The sequence below is a fragment of the Pseudophryne corroboree genome, chromosome 9, assembly GCF_028390025.1.
Source record: "Pseudophryne corroboree isolate aPseCor3 chromosome 9, aPseCor3.hap2, whole genome shotgun sequence".
Classification (NCBI taxonomy): Eukaryota; Metazoa; Chordata; class Amphibia; order Anura; family Myobatrachidae; genus Pseudophryne; species Pseudophryne corroboree.
Window position 1 is genome coordinate 262,034,230 of NC_086452.1, and position 18,193 is coordinate 262,052,422.

General features: G+C 43.6%; 1 protein-coding gene across 2 annotated transcripts in view; it reads right to left on the bottom strand.

Annotated features, from left to right (window-relative positions):
* Positions 1-18,193, bottom strand: part of LRRC52 (leucine rich repeat containing 52) — a 412,167-nt gene that overhangs the window by 241,771 nt on the left and 152,203 nt on the right. The window lies entirely within an intron of this gene.

The window sequence follows — 18,193 nt, forward strand, 5'->3', positions numbered from 1 at the left end:
GATATAAAAAAGACTTCTTATTTTTGACTAATTTGTGCAACAATGTAATCGCCAGCGTGTGATATAAAAAATACTTCTACATATTTCTGACTCATTTGTGTAACGCTGTCGGTGAAGTCAACAACAGTGTGTAATTATTATATATATTTCTGACTCATTTGTGCAAACTGTAACCACCGATGTGTGATATTTAAAATACTTCTACATATTTCTGACTCATCTGTGTGACGCTGTCGGTGCAGTCAACCGCAGTGTGTAATTATTATATATATTTCTGACTCATTTGTGTGACGCTGTCAGTAAGAGTCAACCGCAGTGTGTAATTATTATATACTGTATATGTCTAACTCATTTGTGTGACACTGTAACCACCGGTATGTGATACAAAAAATGCTGCTACATATTTTTGACTCATTTGTGCGACACTGTAACCAAAGTGTGTGATATAAAAAACAATATATATATTTTACTTTCAATTAATATTTGGTGCTGTGTCATCCCAGTATACATCCATGGACTGCAGCTTCTCCATCCATCTAGAGGTGTTCTGTCAGTCCACCCAAAATAAAATAAATCTTTATTTTTATATTTTGTGCTGTATCCTCTGAGCATACATCCAGGCGTGCACTGTCCATTTCAGGGTGCTGTGTCCGTAGCTCAGATTCTTATGTTATAACTTATTGACCTATTTTCATAATTCTTCTTATCACCACATTGTGATTAATTCAAATTAATATTATTAATAATAATTATAAATGAACTAAATTTAAATTAATATAAATACACTCTCCACACTTGTATAGCAAACCTTCTGCATATCAAGGTTATCTTTGAGGAAATTAAGAATTTGATACAAAATAATACATTTAAATCATGATTTCAGCATCTAAACTATTGTATTTTTTTATTATTCTTTGCCTTAATTATCTGTTTGTGAACTGAAATCTTGAGCCTTGCCTAATGCTTGAATTTTTTTAAAATACCGTATATACTCGAGTATAAGTCGACCCGAATATAAGCCGAGGCACCTAATTTTACCACAAAAACCTGGGAAAACTTATTGACTCGAGTATAAGCCTAGGGTGGGAAATGCAGCTCTAGCCGTACACAGCCCTCATACTCCCAGATATGCCCCCACAGTGCCTGATATGCCCTCACACTGCCAGATATGCCTCCACAGTGCCAGATATGCCCCTACACTGCCAGATATGCCCCCACAGTGCCTGATATGCCCTCACACTGCCAGATATGCCTCCACAGTGCCGGATATGCCCTCACACTGCCAGATATTCCCCCACAGTGCCAGATATGCCCTCATACTGCCAGATATTCCCCCACAGTGCCAGAAATGCCCTCACACTGCCAGATATTCCCCCACAATGCCAGATATGCCCTCACACTGCCAGATATTCCCCCACAGTGCCAAATATGCCCTTATAGTGCCAGATATTCACCCACAGTGCCAGATATGCCCTCATACTGCCAGATATTCCTCCACAGTGCCAGATATGCCCTCACACTGACAGATATTCCCCCACAGTGCCAGATATGCCCTCACACTGCCAGATATTCCCCCACAGTGCCAGATATGCCCTCACACTGCCAGATATTCCCCCACAGTGCCAGATATGCCCTTATAGTGCCAGATATTCCCCCACAGTGCCAGATATGCCCTCATACTGCCAGATATGCCCCCTCAGTGCCACATATACCCCCCCAAGTGCCAAATATGCTCCCCCAGTGCCAGGTACAACTTACCCTCCCTGCTCCCCCGCTGTTTTGTGAAGGAGGGACATGGAGGGCACAGCGCGCGCCTCTCCTGTGTCCCTCCTGCGTCTACGGCGGCGGGTCTATTAAATGAAGTGCCGGTTCGTGAGCCAATCAGAGCTCATGAACGGGTACTTCATTTAATAGACCCGCCGCTGCCGCCGGAGATGCAGGAGGGTCACATGGAGGCGCGCACTGTGCCCTCTGTGTCCCTCCTTCCCAGGCACTGACTCGAGTATAAGCCGAGGGGGCTTTTTCAGCATAAAAAAAGTGCTGAAAAAGTCGGCTTATACTCGAGTATATACGGTACATTATTTATAAAAAATATTTTGTGCTGTGCCCGTCCTCCCAGTATATACATCCAAGGGCTGCTGCTACTTCATCTAGATACCTTAGTGCAACCTTTTGGCCTAAACTGGATAAAAACAATATTGTGAGCTGTGAGATTATCCCATTTCGTTTAGACCATTTAATGCACATACAGCTATAAATAGTTTTTTCCAACAGCTGTACGTGCATTAAATGGTCTAAACGAAATGGGATAATTTTTAAATGAGATACATTTTACTGCTTGTTTTACTGTACAGGATGCTTATATGATAATTTCATTGACATTTCATTGTTGTTTTGTTAATGACAAATAAAGTATCGTATTATATCGAGATCAGCCTGACAGAGGAGATGTTCAGAATAGACTGGAAATGAGTGGAAATGAATGTTATTGAGGTTAATAATACTGCAGGAACAAAAACACCCACAATTCTGTTATTTTAGCTGTTTTTGTGTTTGTTTTTTTCTTTAAAAAAATACAGATCCAAAACCCGCAAGAGCAGTTTTGGCAAAACCAATACAGATGCAAAACATGAAGGAGATCCAGATCCAAAACCAAAACACAAAACAGGAAAAATGGCCCTGCAGTGCACACACCCCTAGTCTGGACACACATAGTGTGTCACAACATTTTGTAGAAGTTCATGGAAGAAATTTGGATGGACTAACATTCACTGCAATCCAAAAAGTGAGTGCACACTGGAGAGGAGGCGACCAAGTTATGGAATGTAAAAAAAAACCCCAGAAACAAAGTGTACTGTATATTCAAATTGGGCACCCTAAAACCCAAAGGTCTAAACATAGATATTGAATTGAATTTTTATAAATCCGACAGACATAACATATACACTATATATTTTGAATCTTAATTTACAATATTTTTTTTCACTTACACAATTTTAATGCAATGTTGAATAAAGACAAATGTGTTTGCCGCCTTTTATAAAAAAAAAATTGGAGCAACACTTATAATTTTTAACAGGAAAAGAAATAACGTTTTTTGAGACATACTCCTCATAAATATCGAATCATCAACTAGTGGACTATCCTTGACAAAGTGCACACCCAGCACAAAACGTGTCAGATACTGGGAAATTGCAAACACCGCCGACCGGAAGTCGCTTCTCTGTACTTCCGGTTATATTGACAGTGCAAACGGAAATCGAGGAACACTATCGCTCAGGACCAGAGACCGCTGCCTCTGACAGGAGACACAGGTAGGTTTAGGGACAGCTAGTCAAACCTCTCCACAATTGTGCAGGAGCACCACTGTGTCGACCAGCTGAAATACCGGACCACAGTGCTCATTTCCCACTAAGCTCAGAAAGAGCTGTAAACATTATTTCGTGAACAACCTTTTTAACACTTTTTATCTTTTCACACATAATATACCTCCCTAACAAGTGCTCTCTCTCTCTCTCTCTCTCTCTCTCTCTCTCTATATATATATATATATATATATTTATTCCCTCACCTTATTAGCCACTGACCTGGCTGTCCACCACTGCATTTTGTTTCCTGGCTACACTGGGTCCTATGCCGGTTGGCTGTCTGCCTGCCTCTGGCGATTTACATGTGCAGCCAGAGGGAGTGGAGAGGAAAGGGGGAGAGCAGCAGGGTCCAGGCCTGCGACTACCTACTTTGCATACCCTTGCTGAGCGGGTAGTTCTGGGCCTGTGGGGTTCCCCCTCCTAAGCATAACCAGCCCCGGGCTTTTTGAGCCAGTCCTGGTTCTTAAAATTCTGTGAAAAAATTGACCTTGTATTTAGAGTGTGAAACCACAAGGTCAATTGGGGATGGCCCTTGTGGTTTTCCCAATTAAGCTGTTCCACCATCGAAGTAAATGAAGCCGAGTGGCTCCATTCATTCCTATGCGCAAACTGTTATAGGGAAAGCCCAGGAAGACCAAAGTCAATCAGGAAGCTGGTGTGGTTTTTTTTGTGTTTTATTTTTGTATTCCCCGGGATGCTTACATGGAATGAAGAGTACCGATCTACACTGAATTAGGTGAGCATTTATATATTGTTTTACAGGTGATCTATGGATTTCTACAGGGACAAGTGATTGTCAATGGCTATGTGGGATGTAGATAAGTATGTGTGAGTGTATGTATGTTAGTATGAGTGTGCAAGGGTGTTTTAATAAACTTTCTACAGTGTACGTGTACTGTCATTATTTTAATACTTGTTTTAATCGTGTAACTACAAGTACCAATGATCTGTTTAATGCCCCACATGCTGGTACTTGCGGTTCTGCAAGTACCAGCATGCGGTGGAGGCTTGCTGGAACCTGTAGTTCCACAAGTAAAACGCAATATTCTTATTTTTACACCTTGATTGCTATCAACTCACTATTCACCGCCCTGGGATGGTGAAGATAGCCCGGGGCTTCAGACCTGCCCTTTGGGGGGCCCTGAATGATGGGAGTCATGGTGTAAATTAGGTAAATAGGGTAGGAAAACAGGAAGTTAGAATGGAGGCTGTATGATAGAGACAGTGTATAGATTTACAAAAATGCAGGTGAAATTACAGTGTTGGTAGATGTGTTTGTACAATGATAATAGTTTGTTATTTAGAGGTATAAATCAAAAGCATTATGGTAAAACTTACCTTTTGTTAAGTCTTTTTCTTTTACATCCATGGGATCCACAGGGTTAATCCTTAACCTTGGGGTATAATGCTGGTGGAGACCAGCACTGGCACCGAACAGTAAGCTTGTGAGCCTCCCAGGATGCACTGGGCTCTTCTTCCTTCTTACCCCACCCTCATGCTCAGGCACTTCAGTTTTAGTAACAAGCCCAAAGAAGGAGTTGGATAGAAGAGAGAGAGAAGGAAGGATGGTACACAGCGGAAATATACTCTCAAATAGAGGAGAAGGGAACTGGTGACCATAAAAGTAGCCCATTGAAGTGTGGTGTGTCAGGGTGGGTGCCCTGTGGATCCCATAGCCCTAGAAGAAAAAGGTACGTTTTACCTTTACTCTTCTTTTCTTCTTCAGGGTCCATGGTCTCAACAGGGTTAATCTTTAACCTTGGGAACTCCCAAAGCAGTTGATAGAGGGAGAGAATGCTCCTAAGCTGAAAGGAGGACATTGTGTCCAAAGGATGCATCCTGAGAGGCAAATGTATCATTGGCATAGAACCTAAGAAACATGTGGGCAGTAGACCATGAAGCTACCTTACAGAGTTGTTCAACAGACGTGCCATGGTGGGCTGCTCACGAAGGACCCACAGAGTGAGTAGAGTGAGCAGACACTGTACTTGGAACAGGCAGATCAAACTGCATATACACCTGTGAGATGGTCATGCGGAGCCAACATGGCAACATTTGCTTAGTGGCTGTGGAATTAATAAAGGATGAATCCGTGTTCCTAAGGGAACCAGTACGGTCTACATAGATCTGGAGAGCATGGACCACATCCAATAATGCCTCCTCTTGTGAGAGGCAAGGCTGGTGTCACAATGGGTTCATTGATATGGAATTTAGACACTACCTTTGGTACAGTAGGTATCTTTTTTTGTGTTCGAAGGACCACATGGTCATGGCAACAAATCAAGAATGGAGTGCAACAGGAGATAGCTCCCAAGTCTGAGACCCTGCATGCTAAGGCAATTGCCAGGTATTTGCAGTTAACCACTTGAGTTCTACCATCTCCAAAGGTTCGAAAGGAGGCCGTGGTGAGGTCTGAAGAACCAAGGACTAAGCCTACAGAGCCACAGGGACAAATGGAGGTTGTATTTGGAGTACCCCTTAAATTAAGATACGTATATCTGGCAAGGGATCCAGTCTCTTCTGGAACCAAACTGACAAGGCTGAGACCTGGACCTTCAGAGAAGCCAGACGAAGACCCATGGCTAGGCCCACCTGTAAGAAAGCTAACAGCCTCCTGAGAAGCCACAGTGAGCACACCACTGGAAACTGGAGTGCCATATTCAAGAATATATGCGGGCTGAGGCTGGTTTCCATGCCTGAAGCATAGTCTGAACTACCACACAGGAGAAGATTTTTTTCCCTTAGGAGGGAAGTCTCAAGAGCCACATCGTCAAAGACAAGTTTGGCAGGTACGGATAGAGACAGGGCCTGTGAGAGAGCAGGTCTGGCCGAAGAAGCAGAGGGAAGGGCTAGTTTATGGAGAGATCCCACAGATCCAAGAATCAATGGCATCTGGGCCATGCTGGAGCTACCAGGATGAGCATGCTGCCATCCTCCTTGAATTTTTGCAGTGCTCTGGAAAGAAGATACACTGGAGGAAAGAGATAGGCCAGAGGGAAGTTCCATGGAACTGTGAGTGCGTCCACAAAGCTCACTTCCGGATTCTCTTGTCCTGGCCCCGTACACGGGAACCTAGTGGTTGTGTCTGGAGGCCATGAGATCCACATCTGGCAAACTCCATTTGCATACCAAGATGTGAAAGATGTCCAGGTGTAGAGACCACTCACTGGTGTGGACATCTTGGTGACTGAGAAAGTCCGCCTCCCAGTTGTGGACTCCTAAAATGAATATTGCGGAGATGGCTGGAAGATGGATTTCTGCCCAGGCGAGAATCAGAGTCACTTCCTGCATTGCTGCTGCACTGCGAGTGCTGCCTTGTCGATTTATGTAAGCCACTGTGGTGGCATTGTCTGACTGGACTTGTACTGGCGAACCACGAAGGAGGTCTTGAACCATTAGAAGAGCTGCTCAGAGTTCGAGATTCCTTTCTGATGGCAACCAATGGCCCATGACTGCTCCCCACCCTCTGAGACTGGCAACTGTGGTGAGAAGTGTCCAGTGTGGAATTCAGAAAGGCCGGCCCTTGTCCAGGTTGGGCTTGTGAAGCCACCATGCAAGGGATATGCAAACCTCCTGCATCAGAATTAGAGTCTGAGAATTGAGATGTGGCAACAGGCCATTCCACCTGCCCAGCAGGGCCGTCTTTTCGTATGGGCTCAATGGGCTCTTGCCCAAGGGCCCCAGGAGTATAAGGGCCCTAGGATGATAGCTGAGGGTCCCCTCTTTCCAGGGGTACCAGATTTTTGAAAATCGGCCCTGGGGAACCAGAGATATCCGACTTGAGAGCAGTGGTCCCCATCCAAGCCTGTTAATTGCTCTTCCAAGCCTGATATCTCTGGTTCTGTCTGACTTAGAATATTTCTAAAGATATAAACCAAAAGCTGTGACTCTCCACTTTTGGTGGACACTGGCAGCTTGTCTCTACTATGCCCAGAACCAGAGATATCAGCCTTCAAGCAGCTGGTCCCTGCTCCAGATCCACACTCCTGGTATGCAGTTTTATATTTTCGTTGGTGAATTGCTCTGGCTCCTGAACTCTGATCCCAAAGTTCCCAGAACCCCAGAAGAATGGGACTCTCTAGTTTTTTATCCTATTCAAAGCTAAGAAATAGATTTTCAGGAACTTGAGATATCTGCAGTCAAGCAAGCTGCCCTCCCACCGGAAAATGATAAATATTAAGCCCACTCCACTATCCACCCCTCCCCTATGTATTAAACACCCCCTACCACCCTAGAAGTCATGTACTAGGGCTTCTTCATTCAGCCCAATGCCCCCTTCTACAGTTTAGTTCCATCTGTGCAGTAAAGGAGTAATTAGCAGAAATTACTGCTCCAGGTCCTACATGCTGAGCGGAAGATAGATCACCCCCTACCGCCCGCGTGACATCAAAGCTGGCGCTTATAGCACCCCCACTCCTACTGCTGGAAGATGGGTAGGGGGCCCAGTGCATTGCTGTGCCCAGGGGCCTACACTGCTCTTAAGACGGCTCTGCTGCCCAGTATCGGGCACTGTAGGGGCCTGGAGTGAAATTGAGCGTATTCCACCATGTCGAATACTGATACCATGGAGCCCAGGGTCTGCATGGCCACATGTATAGAGGCCCGGGGGCTGTGAAGAAGGTTGCGGATGTGCAACTGCAATGTGGCAATCTTTTCCTGAGGTAGGAAAATGCGCTGTAGGTTGGCATCCAGCAGATCCCCAAGATGGAGCATCTTCTGAGAAGGGGTGAGTGAGTATTTGGCCCAGTTGATTATCAAACCATGGGCCTGGAGACAGGACAACATCAGCTGGAGATGGTGGTTTAATATCTCCGGAGATTGTGATAGTAGAAGGAGGTCTTCTACTATCACCATCACTGCCATGATTTTGGTGAACACCATGGGAGCGGTGGACAGTCCAAAGGGTAGGGCCTGGAATAAAAAATGCTGTTGGAGAACAGCAAACCGGAGAAACTGTTGATAGCAGAGTGCTATAGGCACATGCAGGTATGCATCCTGGATGTCCAGGGAAACCATATAATCCCCAGGTTGCATTGCTAGTACAATGGAGCAGAGAGTTTCCATACGGAACTTGGGTACTCTGAGGTACTTGTTCAACAATTTTAGATTTAGAATGAGGTATGATCCATTTGGTTACTGGACCAAATAGAGTGTAGAATAGAACCCCTGACCTTGTTGATGTTGTGGAACAGGAATGATCCGGTGACAGAGTGGTAGGAAAGTACCGTCTGGGAGGACACCTCAGGAAGGAGAGAGTGTACCCGTGAGAGACCCCTTATTGGACCCAGGCATTGGTCATGATAAGACTCCTTGCTTGGGCAAACTGAAAAAGTCGGCCTGTCCCATCAGACTGAAGGTTTATCCTCAGCTTTGGTAGGTGGACGTCTAGCGGCTCAAGCCTACTTATCCCTGGGTTTGGAGGCCTTGCCTATGCATTCTGAGCGTGGAAAGGAATGACCCTTGGTTTTGCCTTATGAACAAAAGGACCGAAAGAATGAAGTTCGAGGCCTCCATGAAGAAGTCGAAGGCAAGTGAACCAACTTAGATGTTGTGAATTTTTCAACAATTTTGTCCAGTGCTATTCCAAATAGGAACTCTCCCGTGTATGGGAGAGCTTCCAGGTGTTACTTGGCGTCCGAATTCGCCTTCCATGAGTGGAACCACACAATGCAGCGAGCTGCAATGGATACTGCTGAAGCCTTAGAGGGTAACAGTGCAATGTCAAGAGGAGCTTCCCCAATGTAATAGGCCGCATCACTGATAATTGCAATAGTGGATAGCTGTGCTATGGACAGATGAGATGTGAAACTGCGTTCCAGGTCATCGGTTCATGTTTCAGTGGCCTTAGCGACCCATGCTTTGCTCGTAGCTGGCCTGGCAGTAGCTCCTGCAAGAGAGTACACCGATTTAAGATACTTCATATTGTCTATCCGATAGTTCCTTAAGTGAGGACTCTTGAGTAAGAGTGTCACATAAGTATCCAAAATAAGCGGATTCTCCCACTTTGCACAATCCTCTGTGGGTAACGAGTAAGATGAGTTAAGTCGCTTAGGCACCGTAAATCTTTTAGTACAGTAGGTATTTTCCACGCCTCAGTTCTAACTTCAGTGAAGTGGTCAGAGTGTGAAAACTCAGCTAGTACCACCTCCTGCTGCTTGAGCAGCAGGTCTTCGGAAGTAGTGGCCGGTTCAGCATCTTCAAGCTGAAGAGAGAATTTGACCACCCTGATTAATGCTGCCACATTAAATTTAGATGAAGCCTTCTCCTCACCCGAGGGAGATTCTGCACACAATTCCCAGCTGTGTCAGCAAGTACTGATAATTACTCGGAATCCGAGGGTGATGTGGACTGTGAGAAAGGTATAGTATGTTTAGCAAAAGTAGGTGCAGGCAGTTTGCCCTGCCCTTGTATCATGCTTTGAAAGGCAGCAGCCAATGCAGCTAGACCCTGAACAGATGTAGGGAATTAATCCAACCTCTGAGGGTGGATGGGTGGGGCTGCTATGGTTACAATGGCTGTTGAAAACAGGATGTGTTATGTGACCGGCAGTCAGGAGACTGCTGGTCACAATACCTTCCCCTACATCATGCCCCCTTAGAATCCTGACAGTCGGCATGCCGACTAGCATGGACTATTCCCACATGTGGGTGTCCACAACACCCGTAGAGTGGGAATAGAACCTGTGGCAAGCGCAGCATAGCGAGCCCACAAGGAGTTTGTTGTGCTCACAATACCCCTCCCCCCCTCCCACCGCTGGTCATCTCGATGCTGGTCACGCATAAGCAACCCAATGAAAACCCATAGAAGGAGCCATTAAAGGCTGCAGTTGCTGTGGGGAGCTGTTGTGGGCTGCACTGCGACCTAATAATCTGTATAATAATGCAGTATAACAGATGCGATACTCTACTGCGATGTTCAATTTTGAGTACCTAATCATCTATATAATAATGCAGTACAACATATGCAATACTCTGCAGATGTCTTCCTTTTTCTCTAAGTGTGCACAGTGCCTACGAAAAGTGCTTAACTTTTTCCACATTTTGTTATGTTACAGCCTTATTCCAAAATGGAATAAATAAATTTTTTCCCTGCAAATTCCACACAGCATACCCCATAATGAAAGTGTTTTTTTGTGTGCAAATTTATTAAAATTAAAAAAACTAAGAAATCTCATCTACATAAGTATTCACAACCTTTGCCATGAGATGTTCCGACAGCTTAATTGGAGTCCACCTGTGGTAAATTCAGTTGATTGGACATGATTTGGAAAGGCACACATCTGTCTGTATAAGGTCCCACACTTGACAGTGCATGTCTGAGCACAAACCAAGCATGAAGTCAAAGGAATTGTCTGTAGACCTCTGAGACAGGATTGTCTCGAGGCACAAATCTGGGGAAGGGTACAGAAAAATATCTGCTGCTTTGTAGGTTCCTATGAGCACAGTGACCTCCATCATCTGTAAATGGAAGAAGTTTGGAACCACCAAGACTCTTCCTAGAGCTGTCCGGCTGTCTAAACTGAGCGATCGGTGGAGAAGGGCCCTAGTCAGGGAGGTGACCAAGAACCCAATGGTCACTCTGTCAGAGCTACAACATTAAAAAAGTATGAGTGCGCTGTCATCAGCAGCCTGTATAGGGGTGGTCAACCCCTAGAGTTGTGTAGGCCCAAAAGTATAAAGAGTATACTGGCGCCGGCTGAGATTCCAATAAAAGGACAATGAAACAATTTAAATATAAAAATTAATTAATACATAAATTTATTACACGGTCATTACAAAAATGATGATAAAAAGGTAACACAATTCTCTGGCTCTGTAGCGTCAATTGCAAGAAATAGACCACTTAGATCCCACTCAAGATATATTATAAAGTGCTTCTGGCTAGGGCTCATTCCTCAATAAAAGTCCTTAGTTCATTTAAGTGTTGGTATTACCCGTTCTTTCGTGTGCAGTCCCCAAGGAGTCTCAGTTTCAAACGGAGATCCAAATAGCAGCAGGGGAGGTGAATCGGGTTCCAATATTGTGACACTTGTAAGGTTCCAATAAAAGCAAATGAGTCCAATTGTTGCCAGAGAAGAGCAGGAGTAGATACAATGCCAGTGGTCAGTGATGATGAGCTCAACGCGTATCGCTGGTCTAATGGTTGCCATCTTCCTCAGGAGCATATGCCACATGCTGCCCATGTCTGTTTATAAATCCTCTTAATTAGGAAGGGAGTTGAAACGCCTGATACCTGTAAAATTGTTTATAAAACCCTCAGAAATCTATCTTTCTCCATGCCACAGCAGCAGATGATCAGATGTCCAACAAGCTCCTCCCCCTCCCCCCTGACAGAGGTAAAACAGAGCAGAGACTTTACAACAGCACCCATTGACCCCTGCCCCTCCCCTTATCTCATCCCTTACGTGACCAGTGGTGAGATGACTACTGGGATATTGCAATAGTGACTCATGGGTGGCTAAAAATCTGGAGTCTGGAGAGAACAGCAGCTTAAGGGGTGACAACAGCAGCAGCATCTTGGAAGAAAGGTTCCCAGGGAACAAACTGGGAGAAGTGGGAAAAGGTTAAGGTTTATAACCGGATCCGGTCAACATACTGGCATTTGGGATGAGTCGGGATCACAACATGAATCACAATGCTGATGCCGGAATCTCGACTGTCGGGTTTGGGGAAGGTCGTGGGAAGGGAGGGTTAGGGTTAAGCACTACGGGTGGGAGGGTTAGGCTGCGGGGCGGGTTAAGGTTAGGCACTAAGGGGGGATGCATTAGGCAGCGTGGAGGGGAGAGTTAGGGTTAGGCTGCTGGTAGGGAGAGTTAGGAGGGCAGATGGAGAGGGTTAAGATATTTACCTGGCAAGTACAGATCGTTAAAATTCTAGAACATTGCATTGATCAAGTTACCATTGTAACATCATTTAGCAGAGTATACATATTTTTACTAATGCAACCTGTAATAAATGTTTAATAAAGAGTTCATTATTTCTTTCAAAACTGTTAACTTTTGTTTTTATTTGCAAATATCCAAGCTATAAGTACAGAGTATAATTAGACCTAAAAAAGGGGGGTGGGGGGGCGGGGACCCCTAGATACACCCCTGCTTGTACCTGTCGACCTTTTGTCCCTGTCGACCTAATGCTTCTCGACTATTTTAGGCCAATGACTCTCCACCTAGACACTGTAGATATTCTATACCACAACCCTTCTAAACCATGGAGCTGATTCAGAGATATAGGCAAATGCATTCACAACTGGGAATGTGTATGCAGCGGCTGTGAGAAAATATACAAATGTAGATGCTTCCTGGACCTGTATTGAAACACCCAATGGGGGCTTTACAAATCCGAGCGGCTGCGTACAAAGACGCATCATCAGATCAGTTGATTATCAAAGTTTTGAGCAGCCCTATTGTCACGCAGCATGGCCGCAGGAAGTAAGATGCCAGAGCCATTGCTGCTGTGTACAGGATCACACTCACAGGCAGTAAAACTCCCACAAAAGGTTTATTTATTATTTTATTTATTACCAGTTAAATGTAGCGCACACATATTCCGCAACACTTTTCATAGAATATTTGCCCATTCACATCAGTCCCTGCCCCAGAGGAGCCTACAACAATACATATTCCCTATCACATGTACACACAGACACATTCACACTAGGGTTAAATTTGTCGGGAAGCAATTAACCTACCAGTATATTTTTTGTTTGTGGGAGGAAACCGGAGTACACGGAGGAAACCCATGCAAACACGGGGAGAATATACAAACTACACAGATAGGACCATGGTAGGAATTAAACCCATGACCTCAGTGCTGTAAGGCAGTAATGCTAACCATTACATCACCTGTACTGCCCACATATTTAAAAAAAGGAGGTCCCTACTTTCAAATAATGTGACCTCCTAACAGTTATGTCTTCTGATCACCTGTGATCACCATACACTATTACCTGCCCTATGGAAAACATGTTTTCAATACATGGGCAGGAGAGCACTATCAACCCCAAAATGACACTGGCAGGCACACTTTTTTAAGAGAGGGGACTTTACTCTTTAAAACGATGTGGCCCCTTAGAAGCTATTATCTGGTGATTACCTGACAATATCACCCTGTAAAGGAGTTATTGCAACATTTGAAAGTTATAAATTGTGATTCTTTACTTACAGTAACCAAGTGGGATACACCTCAGTTGGTGTGTGTAGTGATACAGTTGAACATTTTGGGATTATAATCTTCAAATCCAGGTTTCTACAAAAATCAACACTTTGGTCTAAGTTTTTGTTTTATTCCAAACATAGGAGGATTAAGTGGACTTTATTTTATGAAAAATATATCGTGTAAGATATATTGGGAATTGCAAGGTTACATCACAAAGCTTTGGTAAGAGGAACTGAACATCCTGACCAAGAGTTGACAGATGAAGCAGGAGTATGACTTTATTTATACTTTCAAAATATTCCATAGACATTGAGATTTGTATACCCAAAGAGTTTAGTTGAATGGTGGCATTAGACAGATAGTAAAAGATAAAGATCCAGTCACTAATGTTAATATGTGTGAAGGGGATGCATATAGAAGAAGAACCCAGTGTATGATGGGTAGACCAATATTAAACACTTTCTATACATCTCAAAGTAAAGGCCACTCAACACAATTGATTGCTTTGGGCAAATGAAGAGCTACTTTTTATATGCAGTGTTTGCAGTTTAATATAGCCTATGATCATATTTAAGTAACTCAACTTACCGGGCTTAAAGAACATTTAACCCAGATGAGTGATGAAATGAATAACATTGTTCAGGTGCATGGCAATTATTTTTTTGCTAATATTTTCAAGATGGAAAAAGTGAGATAGGTGTTTTTGCTTAACAATAATGAGGGTCTCTACCTGGCTTGGAAATCACAGCTATCCACTTGTAGCACAGAAACAGGAAGAACTGAATAATCAATTAATGCTTCATAACAAACTATGAGTAGGCAAAAGGCGAGACACTACTAAAATGTATTCTGATAATTGATGAGTAAATGATCTGTTCCAGGAAACATATTATTTTGCTAAGTGGATATAACAAAAGACCAGTATTGAACAATTACAACAATAAAAGCCATGGCCAAAAGTTTTGAGAATGACACAAGTATTGGTTTTCACAAAGTTTGCTGCTTCAGTGTTTTTAGACCTTACTATGGTATGCTGAAGTAAAATTAAAAGCATTTTATAATTGTAAAAGGCTTTTTTGACAATTACATTATGTTTATGCAAAGAGTCAATATTTGCAGTATTGACCATTCTTTACAAGACCTCTACAATTCGCTCTGGCATGCTGTCAATCAACTTCTGGGCCACATACTGACTGATGGCCGCCCATTCTTGCCTAATCCATGCTTGAAGTTTGTCAGAATGTGTAGGTTTTTATTTGTCCGCCCACCTCTTGAGGATTGACCTCAAGTTCTTAATAGAATTAAGGTCTGGGGAGTGCACCAGAACTTGCTTCATATTTCAAGGATAAGATTGATCAAATCTGAGATGAAATGGTATGCTCATCCTCAGTCAGTGATCTGCTCAATTCCCTACCTGAATGCTCTGGCACTTTCTCTTCTTTTAATCCCACAAGTGAAGATGAAGTATCTGCACTCTTTTCATCCTCGTATTCTACTACCTCTCCTCTTGATCCTTTACCCTCACAAGTCAGTAAAACTCTGTCTCCTGTTCTTTTCCCAACCTTAACTACAATCTGTAATATCTCTCTTTACTGGTATCTTTCCTTCTCTGTTCAAGCATGCAGTGAAAACACAATTCTGACCCAAATTCTCTCTCTAACTACCGTCCCATCTCTCAGCTCCCATGCCCCTTCAAGCTCCTTGAGAGACTTGCCTACACTCGCCTTACACACTTTCTTAACTCCCACAACTAATTGGACCCACTTCAGTCAGGATTTTGTTCCCAACATCCTACAGAGACAGCACTGACTAAAGTAGTGAATTATCTAGTCACTGCCAAACCAAAAGACCCTTGCTCACTTCTTATTCTTCTAGATCTCTCTGCTGCTTTTGACACTGTTGACCACTCTCTTCTCATTGAAATACTACAATCCCTAGGTCATCATCACACCACCCTTTCTTGGTTCTCATCCTACCTATCTAATCACTCTTTCAGTGTTCGCTTTTCTATTTACACCTCCTCTTCACTACCTCTATCAGTTGAAGTACTGCAAGGCTCAGTCTTAGGTTCTCTGCTTTTCTCAATCTTTACCTCATCTCTTGGTAAACTAATCAGCTCCTTCATATTTCAGTATCATTTGTACGGTGATGATACTAAAGATGAGCGGGTTCGGTTCCTCGGAATCCGAACCCGCCCGAACTTCAGCTTTTTTTACACGGATCCGAGCGACTCGGATCTTCCCGCCTTGCTCGGTTAACCCGAGCGCGCCCGAACGTCATCATGACGCTGTCGGATTCTCGCGAGGCTCGGATTCTATCGCGAGACTCGGATTCTATATAAGGAGCCGCGCGTCGCCGCCATTTTCACACGTGCATTGAGATTGATAGGGAGAGGACGTGGCTGGCGTCCTCTCCATTTAGATTATAAGAGAGAGAGATTTACTGGAGCTTAGGACTAGGAGGAGTACTGTAGAAGTGTAGAGAGTGCAGAGAGTTTACTAGTGAGTGACCACCAGACAGTGCAGTTTATTTAATATATCCGTTCTCTGCCTGAAAAAAGCGATACACACAGTGACTCAGTCACATACCATATCTGTGTGCACTGCTCAGGCTCAGCCCAGTGTGCTGCATCATCTATATATATTATATATCTGTCTGACTGCTCAGCTCACACAGCTTATAATTGTGGGGGAGACTGGGGAGCACTGCAGTGCCAGTTATAGGTTATAGCAGGAGCCAGGAGTACATAATATTATATAGTGAGTGACCACCAGACAGTGCAGTTTATTTAATATATCCGTTCTCTGCCTGAAAAAAGCGATACACACAGTGACTCAGTCACATACCATATCTGTGTGCACTGCTCAGGCTCAGCCCAGTGTGCTGCATCATCTATATATATTATATATCTGTCTGACTGCTCAGCTCACACAGCTTATAATTGTGGGGGAGACTGGGGAGCACTGCAGTGCCAGTTATAGGTTATAGCAGGAGCCAGGAGTACATAATATTATATTAAAATTAAACAGTGCACACTTTTGCTGCAGGAGTGCCACTGCCAGTGTGACTGACCAGTGACCTGACCACACTGACCACCAGTATAGTTAGTAGTATACTTATATTGTGATTGCCTGAAAAAGTTAAACACTCGTCGTGTGACTTCACTTGTGTGTTGTTGTTTTTTTTATTCTATAAAAATAAAACTCATTCTGCTGACAGACAGTGTCCAGCAGGTCCGTCATTATATAATATATAATATATACCTGTCCGGCTGCAGTAGTGATATATATATATTTTTTATATCATTTATCATCCAGTCGCAGCAGACACAGTACGGTAGTTCACGGCTGTGGCTACCTCTGTGTCTGCACTCGGCAGGCAGTCCGTCCATAATTGTATACCACCTAACCGTGGTTTTTTTTTCTTTCTTCTTTATACATACATAGTTACATAGACATCTCTTTATCAACCAGTCTATATTAGCCGCAGACACAGTACAGTACGGTAGTTCACGGCTGTGGCTACCTCTGTGTCTGCACTCGGCAGGCAGTCCGTCCATAATTGTATACCACCTAACCGTGGTTTTTTTTTCTTTCTTCTTTATACATACATAGTTACATAGACATCTCTTTATCAACCAGTCTATATTAGCAGCAGACACAGTACAGTACGGTAGTTCACGGCTGTGGCTACCTCTGTGTCTGCACTCGGCAGGCAGTCCGTCCATAATTGTATACCACCTAACCGTGGTTTTTTTTTCTTTCTTCTTTATACATACATACTACTACGACATCTCTTTATCAACCAGTCTATATTATTAGCAGCAGACACAGTACAGTACGGTAGTTCACGGCTGTGGCTACCTCTGTGTCTGCACTCGGCAGGCAGTCCGTCCATAATTGTATACCACCTAACCGTGTTTTTTTTTTCTTTCTTCTTTATACATACATAGTTACATAGACATCTCTTTATCAACCAGTCTATATTAGCAGCAGACACAGTACAGTACGGTAGTTCACGGCTGTGGCTACCTCTGTGTCTGCACTCGGCAGGCAGTCCGTCCATAATTGTATACCACCTAACCGTGGTTTTTTTTTCTTTCTTCTTTATACATACATAGTTACATAGACATCTCTTTATCAACCAGTCTATATTAGCAGCAGACACAGTACAGTACGGTAGTTCACGGCTGTGGCTACCTCTGTGTCTGCACTCGGCAGGCAGTCCATCCATAATTGTATACCACCTAACCGTGGTTTTTTTTTCTTTCTTCTTTATACATACATAGTTACATAGACATCTCTTTATCAACCAGTCTATATTAGCAGCAGACACAGTACAGTACGGTAGTTCACGGCTGTGGCTACCTCTGTGTCTGCACTCGGCAGGCAGTCCGTCCATAATTGTATACCACCTAACCGTGGTTTTTTTTTTCTTTCTTCTTTATACATACATAGTTACATAGACATCTCTTTATCAACCAGTCTATATTAGCCGCAGACACAGTACAGTACGGTAGTTCACGGCTGTGGCTACCTCTGTGTCTGCACTCGGCAGGCAGTCCGTCCATAATTGTATACCACCTAACCGTGGTTTTTTTTTCTTTCTTCTTTATACATACATAGTTACATAGACATCTCTTTATCAACCAGTCTATATTAGCAGCAGACA